Below are 12453 nucleotides of genomic sequence, written 5' to 3' on the forward strand. Positions count from 1 at the left end.
CATTTTGTCACATTTATTGAATTCTTATATGCTAAATATATATCTTAGGCAATTCAAGTCTTATTTAAATGCACAAACATCCTGTCATATTTTTTACATGTCAATCCTATAAACTCGACATGCATTTCTTCCTATGACACTCCAGTGAACACACCTTTAACAAAATCACTAATAATCTCCTATTGGTTAAATCAAATTAACATATTTTTGTCCTTATTTTCCTTGAATATGGAAGCATTGGCTACTATTGTTTCCTCCTCTTTGACATATCTTCTTCCACCTTATCTTCCATGACACCACATGCTGCTCTTCTTTATATTCTTTCTTACCCTCTGACCTTCAGTGGGGCTCCTATTGCTTTTTCCTTAAATGTTGGAGTTACTCTTGCTTCCATGTATATTTTTATTCAGTTCATATATGTTTCCTGGCTGACAGTGCACAGGACCACAGTTTATGACACCACCAATATTCTAACATATCCTAATAGTGTCTCCTGAGCTCCAAATATATTTCTAACCATCACTGCACATGTTTACTTGGGTGTCCCCCATAGCACTCAAGTCAACATCCTACAAATTAAAATCACTACTTTTCCTTTCATAACATACTAGAGGCCCGGTGTACAAAATTCATGCATGGGGAGCGGGGTCCCTCAGCCCGGCCTGCACCCTCTCCAATCCAGGACATCCTTCTCATAATTCAGGACTGCTGGCTCCTAACCACTTACCTGCCTGCCTGCCTGATTGCACCTAACCATTCTGCTTGCCTGCCTGATCGCCCCTAATTCCTCTGCCTGCCTGCCTGATCGCCCCTAACCACTCTGCATGCCTGCCTGATGCCCCAAACTTCTCTCCCCTGCCAACCTGATCACACCTAACTGCTCTTCCCTGCCAACCTGATCGCCCCTAACTGCTCCCCCGACTGCCTGATTGCCCCTAACCGCCTCTGCCTCAGCCCCTGCTACCATGGCTTTGTCTGGAAGACATCTGGTCTAATTAGCATATATCCTTTTATTAGTATAGATTATGGGTCATCCCTAACATCTCTGTTTACTTCACAACTTATATAATCAGATCTTGGCCATTTTTATCTCTGCATTCGCAACTCTTCTCTAAATCTCCAATGGCAATGTTTAATTTAGTTCTTACTATTTCTTTTCTCAAATCTGTCTTGCATATCTATCTGAAAGGCAAATTTACTCTTTGGTAAGGCCCCCTTTGCTATAGGATTCACTTTTTACTTAGCAGGAAAAAAAAAAAAAATTCCTTATGATCTTGCCAGCCCCTGCCTTTCTAGTTCTCTCCTGCCAACAGAACTCACAATTCCAATATTCCAGCTGTTGAACTATTGATAATTCTCAAATTCTTTTGCTTGGAGTACGCTTACAACTTCCTTGTTTACTTGGAGAATTGCTGATCGTTGTTCTAAAATCAAGGGGCATGCTCTGTAAGAGTTTTTTCCAACTGCTCCATGATAATACTTGTTTCATGGCATTATAACAAATAGATTACGTACTGCTCCACTCATTTGACTGTAGATTCCCTGTATATTATTATTTATTTTTGTGTTAAAAATTCATGAAAGAGGATATTTTAAAATGTTCTCTATTTAGACTTTGGATGTTACATGAATAAAGGATTGCTCCTTAAGATACGTGTTTTTTTTACATTTCTGTGACCTGTGTAGGGACGGCACATTGATGAATATATTCTACAGATTGATAAAACTAAGATACAGGCATTCAGTACCACTAATATATTAAGGAAAAAAATACCCACACTCTTTTCTGACTTATATTTTGAATTAACTACCTCAACTGTTCTGCTGAGAAATCAACTTTTAGGTTAAAAGCCCCTGTTATAGTAATTTCAAAAACCTCCTACTCTTCCTTCTTTCACACATTTCAAGGGAAACAAACAAACTTGAGAGATGATGTTTTTTAAAGAATCTTGCTTCTTTTCAAAATGTGGTTCTTTAGATAAAGAAGAAGAGTGATTAGGAGAGTTTGAATAAAGAATGAAGTACTCCATCACAGATTTGGAAAGAGTCCCTAACACTACCTGCATGCATAATTGTTAACTGCACTTTTCCTGGCCTCGCTCGCGCCTCCTGCTGGCCTTCTGCTGCTAGAATGAAGATTTCATTCAGGCTCCCTGTAAAAATGTCAGCCACAATCATGCCACAACCCTATGATGCACAAAATATAGTGCTTTGAAAAATAGAAAAGCCACCTGCTAATCCTGCAGACATCACTTTTCTTCTATTTAAAGGGCCAAAGAATGCTAACTCCAGAAAATGCATCAGCACAGGTTTTTAATTATTCAGCTAATTTGCTTCCGAGTACAACACGTGGCCTCTGAGATGAACTGGCTCTCAACAACGGGGCTGATTTGTGTTTTGGAAATCTGTAGACAATGACCTTGTGCACCTTACTTTGTCGTGCGGTAAAGGTGCCTATTATATCCATCTTAATATATGGGGGGAAAACTCATAACACATCATGAAATGTATGTACTGGGTGTGTCCATCATCTGCGGGGGTATGCATGTGTTTCCATGGATATATAAATACACAGGTGCCAGTATGTATGTACAAATGAAAGTTACTGAAAATGACTGAAGCTATGAAAATCAGTGGCTCAAGACATTCAGTCAAAGGAAGCATCTTTGGGGTTCAATTGCCTAAAGGGGGAAAATACACAGGATAATTTCCCAAGCCAGGGAGAGAGAAGGTGTTTTTATCTAGTTTACTTTTAGAAAGTGAGTTAAATAACTAAAGAAAACAAAAAGATAATGCTGAGTGGCAGGTAAGAGGTTCATGGGTGGATGCTTAACAACTGTGCCATACCGGCTGGGCCGGGCATCCTCTTTAACCGATCATCACAAGGAGACTACATTTCTGATCTTTATACATGCATGGAAATTTAAGGTCTACGCCATATATGTTTAATAATTACAATAGTCATTGGCATGTAGTGAACCCTTATAAATGTTTGCTGAATGAGTGAGTGAAGGGCTAAATGAAGAAATATAGACCATTCACAATGACTCCAATTCCTGTATGAAGCAAAAAGCAAGCTAAATTATGCAGCAAGAAACCCCTAACACTATATCTTATTTCTGTTGTTTAAATTATATATACATATATATATATGTACGTATGCATATATATATATGTATGTATGTGTGTATGTATATATATATATAGGATCTGTCCTGATTGTTGCTTTTACTAAATGAAAATATTGACATTTCAAAAATTATATATTTTGTCAAGTGTGCCAAGTTTAGCAAAAAATTTGATCTCAGACTTTTTACTCGGATTGATATTTTTTAAACAAAAAATTGACCTTGAGGAATTAAATGTAGATAAAAGTAAAGTTAGGCCCAGGGAGAATTTTACTATCAACTATAGATCCACATGACACTTGCCTCAGAGGCAGCTGGTAAGGAACTTTGAGCAAATAGGAGTTTTATTTAGTGAGGGGGACCTAATTCTAATGAAAAGTTTCCATGATTCCTTAATTAATAATACTTATTTTTGATTATGTATTGGTTTATTCACTTTTTATGATTGTTATTTAAACATATTTTCTCAATCCGTATTTTTTCTTTGTAATATTACCAATATCATTTTTTGCCATGCAATTTTATGTTGTCACCATTTACAATTAATTTATTTCTACCAGAATATATTTTGTATGGTGAGTTGTACAACATAACTTATTGCATCACAGTACTGTTTGAGGGACACTTTATTTTACCTCCCACTGGCAGAAGTCTGGTACTGTCCTAAAATATGATATGTGTGTGTTTCCCCTCCAATTCACTCTTGCTTTCTAAAGTATTGCAAGATCCAGCAGAGTTCACCTGATTTTGCCTTTCCCTACCTCCTATAAATAACAGGCAATATCCCTGTTCTGAAGTACTGACTTTTCTTTGAAAAGACTAGCATGCACCCTTATTTCATGGTGTCTGAATCCATCACCAATGAAAAGCCTTGGGGAGCCATTTCCACTAATGGACTCTGTACTCCCCAGTGTAGTTAGTTTCACCCTTGTGGTCAGAAAGAGTTAATGCCCTCTGCTACCAGGGTGCAACATAGACATTGGGGAGAAGATGATACTATGTGTTTTTCCAAAATGGACATATTTACAAATCATTAACAACTTTATCTCCCAGAAGTTTTCCCATAGGTTTTTTTTTTTTCCTTTTTCCTCTCAGAAACTTTAAACTTATACAAATATGCAACCATCACTCTTTGGAAAGGGCATTTCAACAGATTTGATTTTCTTATATATTTTTGCCTTTCGAACAACTTGATGAGTTGCTTCATTAATCTCTTGGTATCCCTGCCTCTCCTCCATCTGGCATCACTAGCAGATGGAGGCAGAACTGCTCAGATGTAAAGTAACAGACTTCAACTACAAATATATCACAAAGATAGCAACCAAAGATACTATGTGATCATTGGACAGTAAAAATTACATAAAGCCCATCTATTATTTAGTGTGCCTGTTATTAAAATTGGGCTGTTACATTTTGTCATTGCAGTGTATAAGATATATATATATCTGCTTCCATAAACTGTGACCTAGTAATTGCAGTACATAATTTGGTACATAAACCATGACCTAGTGATTATGGTTCATACTTTTTTTTTAAATGTTTGTTGAATACCTATTATGTGCCATGAAAGTAGCTTTGAATAAAATAGAGGGCAAAATAAGACTATCTTTGTTCTCAAATATCTACACTAATAAAAGAGAAACATGGTAATTAGTGTACGACTGCTACCCTTTTCATTGGCTAATCAGCGAGATATGCAAATTAGCTGTCAGCCAAGATGGCGGCCGGCAGCCAGGCAGCTTGAAACTAACATGAGGCTTGCTTACCTCAGTGACAGAGGATCGTTGGAGGAAACCAACGTTCCCCGCCTGCGGCTGCAGGCCTCTGAGCGGGCAGTTTAAGAAACATTGTAACAAATACCACCAGACTTCAGCCAGCAGATTTGCAACATTGTAAGCAAAGCCAGAAACCTACTTTCAGCCGCAGAGGCCTAAGAGCTGGAGCCAAGCCTCAAGGTAAAGCTGGCCCAGAATAAAAAAGGAAAACAGGAGCGGTTGGGAACTTCAGTCACTCCCAGCCTGAAAACAGCCCTCAGCCCCTCACCCAGACTGGCCAGGCACCCCAGTGGGGACCCCCACCCTGATCCAGGACACCCTTCAGGGCAAACCAGCCAGCCCCACCCATGCACCAGGCCTCTACCCTATATAGTAAAAGGGTAATATGCCTCCCGGCACTGGGATCAGCGTGACAGGGGGCAGCGCCCAAACCCCCTGATCGCCCTGCGGCTCTGTGTGTGTCAGGGGGCAGGGACCCAACCCCCTGAGCAGCCCTGCTCTGTGCCTGATAGGGGGGAGCTCCCCAACCACCCCCCATGGGCCCTGCTCTGTGGGTGATGGGGTAGAGCCATAACCTCCCCATCGGCCCTGCCCTGAGTGTGAGAGTGGCGGCGCCCCAACCCCCTGATCGGCCCTGCTCTGTGGGTGATAGAGGGTGGTGCCCCAACCCCCTGATGGGCCCTGCTCTGTGTGTGACAGGGGCAGCACCCCAACCCCCTGATTGGCCCTTCTCTGTGCGTGACAGGGGGTGGCGCGGCAACCTCCCCAATTGGCCCTGCCTTGAGCGTGACTGAGGGTGGCATCACAACCTCCCAATCTGCCCTGCTCTGTGCATGATGGGGCAGCGCCCCAACTCCCCAATCGGCCCTGCTCTGAGCCCGACCAGGGGCTGCACCTAGGGATTGGGCCTGCCCTCTGCCACCCGGGAGCAGGCCTAAGCCAGCAGGTCGTTATCTCCCGAGGGGTCCCAGACTGCAAGAGGGCACAGGCCAGGCTGAGGGACCCCCCCTCCCCCCGAGTGCACAAATTTTTGTGCACCGGGCCTCTAGTATATAATAACTATATATTGTATATATACTAATAAATATATATATATATATTCTTGGATACTAAGTATTTAGAGAACATATATATAAAAATACTTATGGTAGCCCTAACCAGTTTGGCTCAGTGGATAGAGCATCGGCCTGCAGACTCAAGGGTCCCAGGTTCAATTTCTGGTCCAGGGCATGTACCTTGGTGGCAGGCACATCCCCAGTGGGGAGTGTGCAGGAGGCAGCTGATCAATGTTTCTCTCTCATCGATGTTTCTAACTCTCTATTCCTCTCCCTTCCTCAATAAAATATATTTAAAAAAAATACTTATGGCAGAAGATTTTCAGAAATGTCCTATGATGCTTGTCTTCTAATCTTCACACATAAAACCTTTACAAAGTCTTCTCAGGAAAATATTATCCAATTTTACTCAGTTTGTATTATAGTCAGCCCATAACAATGGATCAATCAATTCTTTTGTCACACAACTCTTTACTGAGCTCCTACTATATGCAATATATCATGCTTGACCTATGATGAATGCAAAGAATTATAATGCAATACTCCTTCTTTGCACAGGAATTAAAAAATAAATCTTGGTCAAATGAAAAACGCACACAAAAAGGTAAATGACAATAAAGGAAATATGCAGTACATCCCGATTTGTATAGACATATAATCAAATGCACCCCATCTCCTCCATCCCACCAAGGCTGCTCTTCCACAGGTCCCACCTTCCAAGGCAGACCCCAGGGCATCAACCTGGATCCCACTGCTCCACTGTTCCCCTCTTTTCCTTCATCTAAAACCATGTAGGCCCCTTGTATTAAAAAATTTTATAATCTATTTCACAAACTGAAATACTTTATGCCATCACTAGTCTAGTCTAGACCCTCCTCATCTTTCACCTGGATATACTGTAATGCTTAACTCTCCTTCCATTTTCTGTCTCCATACGTCAGATACATTAAAAAAAAAAAAAAAAACCTGTAAAAAAATAGACCCTCTTTATCTAAAAAAATAAACCATTTCCCCCACAGTGTCCCCGACACACACTCTGAAGGCAGTGCCCTTGGGCCTGGCCTGTTCTGCCCTACCACCTATTTTTTTCTTTTGGCTTACCCATATTCATACTTGAGAGACTGCCTCCGTAACCCTCCCTAGGAACAGTTTTGTTCTCACTCCACCCTTTCTACTCCCATCCTGAGGCGTGTCCCTCCCATCTGTGCATATGGCCCTATCCATAGCTGCCTTTTTTTTTTTTTAAATCACATAATGATATGTTTGCCTATTGACTTTCTCCTCATAGACGGTAAGGTTCTGGAGGTTAGAGACTTGTCCTCTCATCATTTTCTCATCAACACCCCAGATAGTGTCTAATAAGTAATGAGCACTTGATAAGCACTTGTTGAATTGAGTCGGTAAGTACCACAGATGCTCAGGAGAGTGAGCAATTACTCTAGGTATAAAGACTTCCTGGCAATAAAACCAGATAAGATGCAAAAGACCCAGCAGAGATCGTGTGTCAGGCACAGAAGCTGCTCAATTAATGCTAGTACCTTTTCCCTAGAATTGTCTCTTAAAAAATGGATCGCAATGTTGTGAATGCAGGTGGAAATAGGAGCTTTGTAGATTGGGGAGTGTATCAGTCTCAGATTCAAAATGTGTTTTTGGAGTAAAGGGGTTCAGGGCTTACAGAATGAGTGCGGCGTTGAGGAGCTGAGGAAGGGGAGGCCTGAGGATTGGGCGGCCGGGCCCTGAGTGCTGCAGCACCGGTGGAGAGACTGGGCTAGGGCCGTCCGAAGTTAGGAAGCTGAGGTATCTGGTGGCAGAGGTGGTGTCATCCAGTTCGTTGACAACACACAGTTCAGTGCAGGGAGAAAGGTGCAAAGGAAAGGGGAGGCGATCATAATAACTGAAGTCAGAGACTGGATAGAGGCAACATAGCAGGGGGAAATAGTTGAGAAAACTAGATTGGGCAGGCGGAGAAGCTTGAGAAGCCTGTGGGGAAGTGGGGAATGTTTGGCTGTTGCGTTTAGAATAATTTGTGTTCAAACACAACTCTGTCATTATTAGCGATAGGACCTGATTAAACAATTTCCCTAAGCCTCAGTTACATCATGTATAAATGGGGATAAACCCTGTAGGCAGAGTTGTCCTGAGGATTAAGGGAAATAATGTGGTAAAGCTCTAGGGGTGGGCACTGCTAGGCGTTCTGTGAAATGTAACTGCCAAGTGATCGTTAGATGCTTGGGTCTTTCCTGGCCCTTTTGATACTTATTTTTCTCACCGTTATTAGCAATGGAATCCTAGTGAACAATAGATATTTGTAATGTATTTTCTAGCATATCTTATGCTTCAAGAAGTGTGTTATATGACTTTCAGTTACACCTTCATGAAGACCAGAAGCAAAGTAACTATCTCCTTAGAACATTCCGCAGGGCCTGATGCAATCTGATACCCGTGCACACGATTGACAATTGATGAGTGTTGTTAGCAGCAGCGATTATATCCATTTCGGTGTCATACCACCTGTAAGCTTCCCCCAAACTGGAAATAAGCAAAGAAAAGGGGGATGGGGAGGAAAGCATTTCTGGATTTGAAATAAGAAACAATAAAAATAACTAAAACAGGTAAATAGAGTGAAGTAGGTTGTATCAATTCAGGTGAAAAAAAGCAGCACTTGAATAGACATAAACATAACCTGTAGTGTTTACTTTTAACTTTAGCTACACCGATAGGCTGGGAATCATCGCAAGAAGTTTTCAGGTGACCTTGCCCTACTTGAAATTGTAAAAGTAATTTTCAGACTGTCACAGTAGTGCATTTTTCATGCAGTTAAAAAACTCAACAATCTTATTGTTAAAAGTAAGACTTAGATAATGATCTATTTTATGATCAATTATCTTCTCTCCATTGTGTGCAAAACTGGATGACTCAGAAGGGTCTCATTTGTCTTGAGCTTTTGGCATAATTGGCCAAATATCCTCAGAGGCTTCAGTCCAGAATTCCATGTGATTTCCAAATGAGAAAGTGTAGGCATATTTAAAACGGCAACCCAGAACACGGTGATATAGAGGTTTAAATTTTTTTCTCAATTTCAGTAATGTGGAAAAAGTTTTCCATGAATAAAGAACTGATTTATTTGAGCATTGTGCAAAAATAAAGAAAGGGAAAAGGGTGGGACTCTGGACCTGTCAGTATGATAACAACTAAAAATCAGATTAGTCACTACTACACTCTACTGCATCATCCAGATAATATCTTGTCCTTCATTGGGTGAGTAAATATGGACAGATAGCATGATTCTGCTTTGTTCCTTTTTGGTATCTTAAGTTGAAGTCACCTAACTTTAACCCTGGCATGTCAGCCGTGAGCCCATAGAGTAGGAGCTCTTGCTGATTTAATTTACCAATTTTGAGGATGGGACCAAGAAGGGATAGAATTATTTCCTAGGAAAGCAACGAAGAAAAGATACAACATCAGAATATCAATAAATGGCCACTGAATCAGATGCATGAAAAATAAACTTCCTAATCTGACTTTTAATATTTAGCCACTTTAAAAGTCCCTTTTAAATTAAAATAAAACAACGCATCGCTCTTATGGGATCTGCCTTACGCAGCAGGTGATGGAGGCCAGTGCAGCAGGTATGCTTCTCCTTTGCTGTAAGGAATGTGATGGGAGCAACTGCAGACCCCTTTCCTCCCTTTATCTCTCAACTTTGCAACTCCGGGTTGCATTAACAGTGAGATACCATTAAAGCTTTGAAGATTAACTGTCATTAACAGTGGGAGAATAAAAGCATGGGAGAGAAGATTATGGGTTCAAACCCTGAGTGCACTGCTTGCTGAGTGTAGCCTCTAGCACTTTACCAAAACCTCTATGATTTGTATTCCTAGAGTATGGAAATGTGCCTGGTATAGAATACAGTTTTTGAATAACAAGAAGTGAGCATTTGTAAGAGCACTTCAGCATTCCTCAGATTTATCAGGAGACTTGAGTGAGACCGTGTTTATTCAATCCTGTACTCAGGATCAGCATGTAGGAAGCACTTAATAAATGGCAGTTGTTGTTGACATGGTGAGGGTGGTGATCATCATCCTCTACCTAGGAGGGTACTCAGATTTCATTTTAGAAGAAAGAAGAAGCAAGCAGTATTGTTCATTGGCAATTACCAATAGCACCATCATTATAGGTGATACTGTTGGATTTATGAAGCTCAGGATTTTTATTGGTATAAAGACAAATAAAAAGTCTGCCAATGTTAAATATAAGCTCATGCTCTAAGGGTGATATTAATCCAGACTACTGAGTGAGAAGACATAAAATAAAATCTTTTAAAGCCAGTAGAATGTCCCCAAATTACAGCCCTATGGTCCCCTAGAAAGCCCAGCTTGAAAGGCTCCTTGAGATCATTGTTCTCCTGTCATTATAGGATCTAGTCCTAGAGGTGTTGAGAGGATTCTCTCTCAGGCAGGCCATTTTGTGTGTAGATCACAAGCTGTTTATTGAGCCTTTTTTTTTTTTTTAATGAGGTGAAATTTGAGACAGAGAGATGGGGTTGTTGTTGTTGTTATTGTTTTTAATGTTTTTATTGATTTTTTTTTTAGAGAGAAAGGAAGAGATAGAGAGAGAGAGAGAGAGAAAGATCTATCATCTGCCTTCCACTCGACCTCTGCCTGGGATTGAGCCTACAATCCAGACATGTGACCTGATGGGGAATCGAATTGTCAGCCTCTTGGTGCATGGGTCGAAACTCAACCACTGAGCCACACCGGCCTTTGTTGCCCTTTCCTGGTCCCAGAAAGCCTTTTAGAGGTATGCCTCATATCATTTTTATTCAGTAATGTAATTACTGTACATCTTAAAGTTCCTTTCATTAATCAAGAAAATGAAGCACTTTCTCATCTCTGATATTTTTAAAATTTATCAATACCTGTCTTATGTGGAAACATTTTCTACTTCCTATTATAGTTATTTGTGAATGACAACATTCCTCAATGGTTCTCAACCTTCCTAATGCCACGACCCTTTAATACAGTTCCTCATGTTGTGGTGACCCCCAACCATAAAATTATGTTCGTTGCTACTTCATAACTGTAATTGTGCTACTGTTATGAATTGTAATGTAAATATCTGATATGCAGGATGTGTTTTCTGATGGTCGCAACCCACAGGTTGAGAACTGCTGCTTTATTACATGACCATATTTTATTATGAAAAGGTGGAGTACTATACACATACAAAAGTATTCCCAGCGTGCTTTACACACAGCTCAGTAAAGGTTCCTTAAATTGACTTACCCCCCTCCCTCATGACTTTTAAAATTTTCTTCTTCAGAAGTTACTTCTCTCTCAGACACAGCCAGGGCCTTGTTTGCATGTTCATAGCACCCTTTATTTCCTCAGATACTTGTCACTAATTATTTAATTAGTCATCGTCATTTTTATAATATCTGTATTCCTAATAGAAATATGAAGGCAGTTACTGTGCCTGTCTTACTGACCACTATATCAATGCCAAGCAGAGTATTGCTAGGCCCTCACGGGATCTTTTATAAATGGGTGAAAAATGCTTAACCAGTTACTGCCTCCTTTCACAGTTACAGGAACTAAAATTTATTCAAATGCCTCATAAGTCCTGTTTGTTTATTCTTTGTTTATATCTCATAATATGTTAGACTTCTGTAGAATTATTACTTACACTCAGCAGATCAAACCTTGGCCCGCATTTTATTTATTGAAATAAGCCTCTTTTTTAAGAGTTAATCATGCAGTTAACACATTTTCCAGAATCTTTGTTTCTGTTTCTTTTCTTTCGCTATTCACCTTTTGGTGCTTTTTCTGATCATTAATACTTCAACTTGAAGTAAAGTTGCTTTGTGAAATTTTTTTAGGAGAGATTTAGGCAAGGGATTGATTTGTAGATGTAGTTATCTTTGCTATTTCCTACGTTCTGCTATCTTAGGTAATCAAAAATTAAGTATACATCTGGTAGAACGATTCCAAGTAAATCTCATGAGTTTTCCTAATGGCAAAGTCAGATTAAATTTAAAAGCTGGTAAATGCAACTATAAGAAATATTTGATTCATTTAGATAGATCAATACTTTTCAGGCTGTTAATGTCACATCTCTAAATTGGAAACCAAAATCTAAGAAAGTTTATTTTTTGAAGGATAAATATTTAACCTTAGTAGTATATGAAGTGGGGATATAAGATAATAAGTTACTCAGAAGTCTATTGAAATTTTCATGTAGTTTATTTGTAGAATAAAAAATGTTATAATAATTATTTATAAGCTACCTTAAATGAAATCTGTTCCCCTCCTCCATTCCACCTAAAATAGAACAGAATTTCTTTCTCTCTATTTACTGTGAAGTGTCAAAAGGAGAAATGTATCCCCTTAAAAAGCTGAGTTGCTCCTAATGGGAGTTTCTTTATCTTTGTTATCTTTCTACATGATGCAAACAATTGGCTCTGCCCCTTAGCAATCATGTTGTAATTAGTCAATA

The sequence above is a fragment of the Myotis daubentonii genome, chromosome 3 (genome assembly GCF_963259705.1).
Source record: "Myotis daubentonii chromosome 3, mMyoDau2.1, whole genome shotgun sequence".
Lineage (NCBI taxonomy): Eukaryota > Metazoa > Chordata > Mammalia > Chiroptera > Vespertilionidae > Myotis > Myotis daubentonii.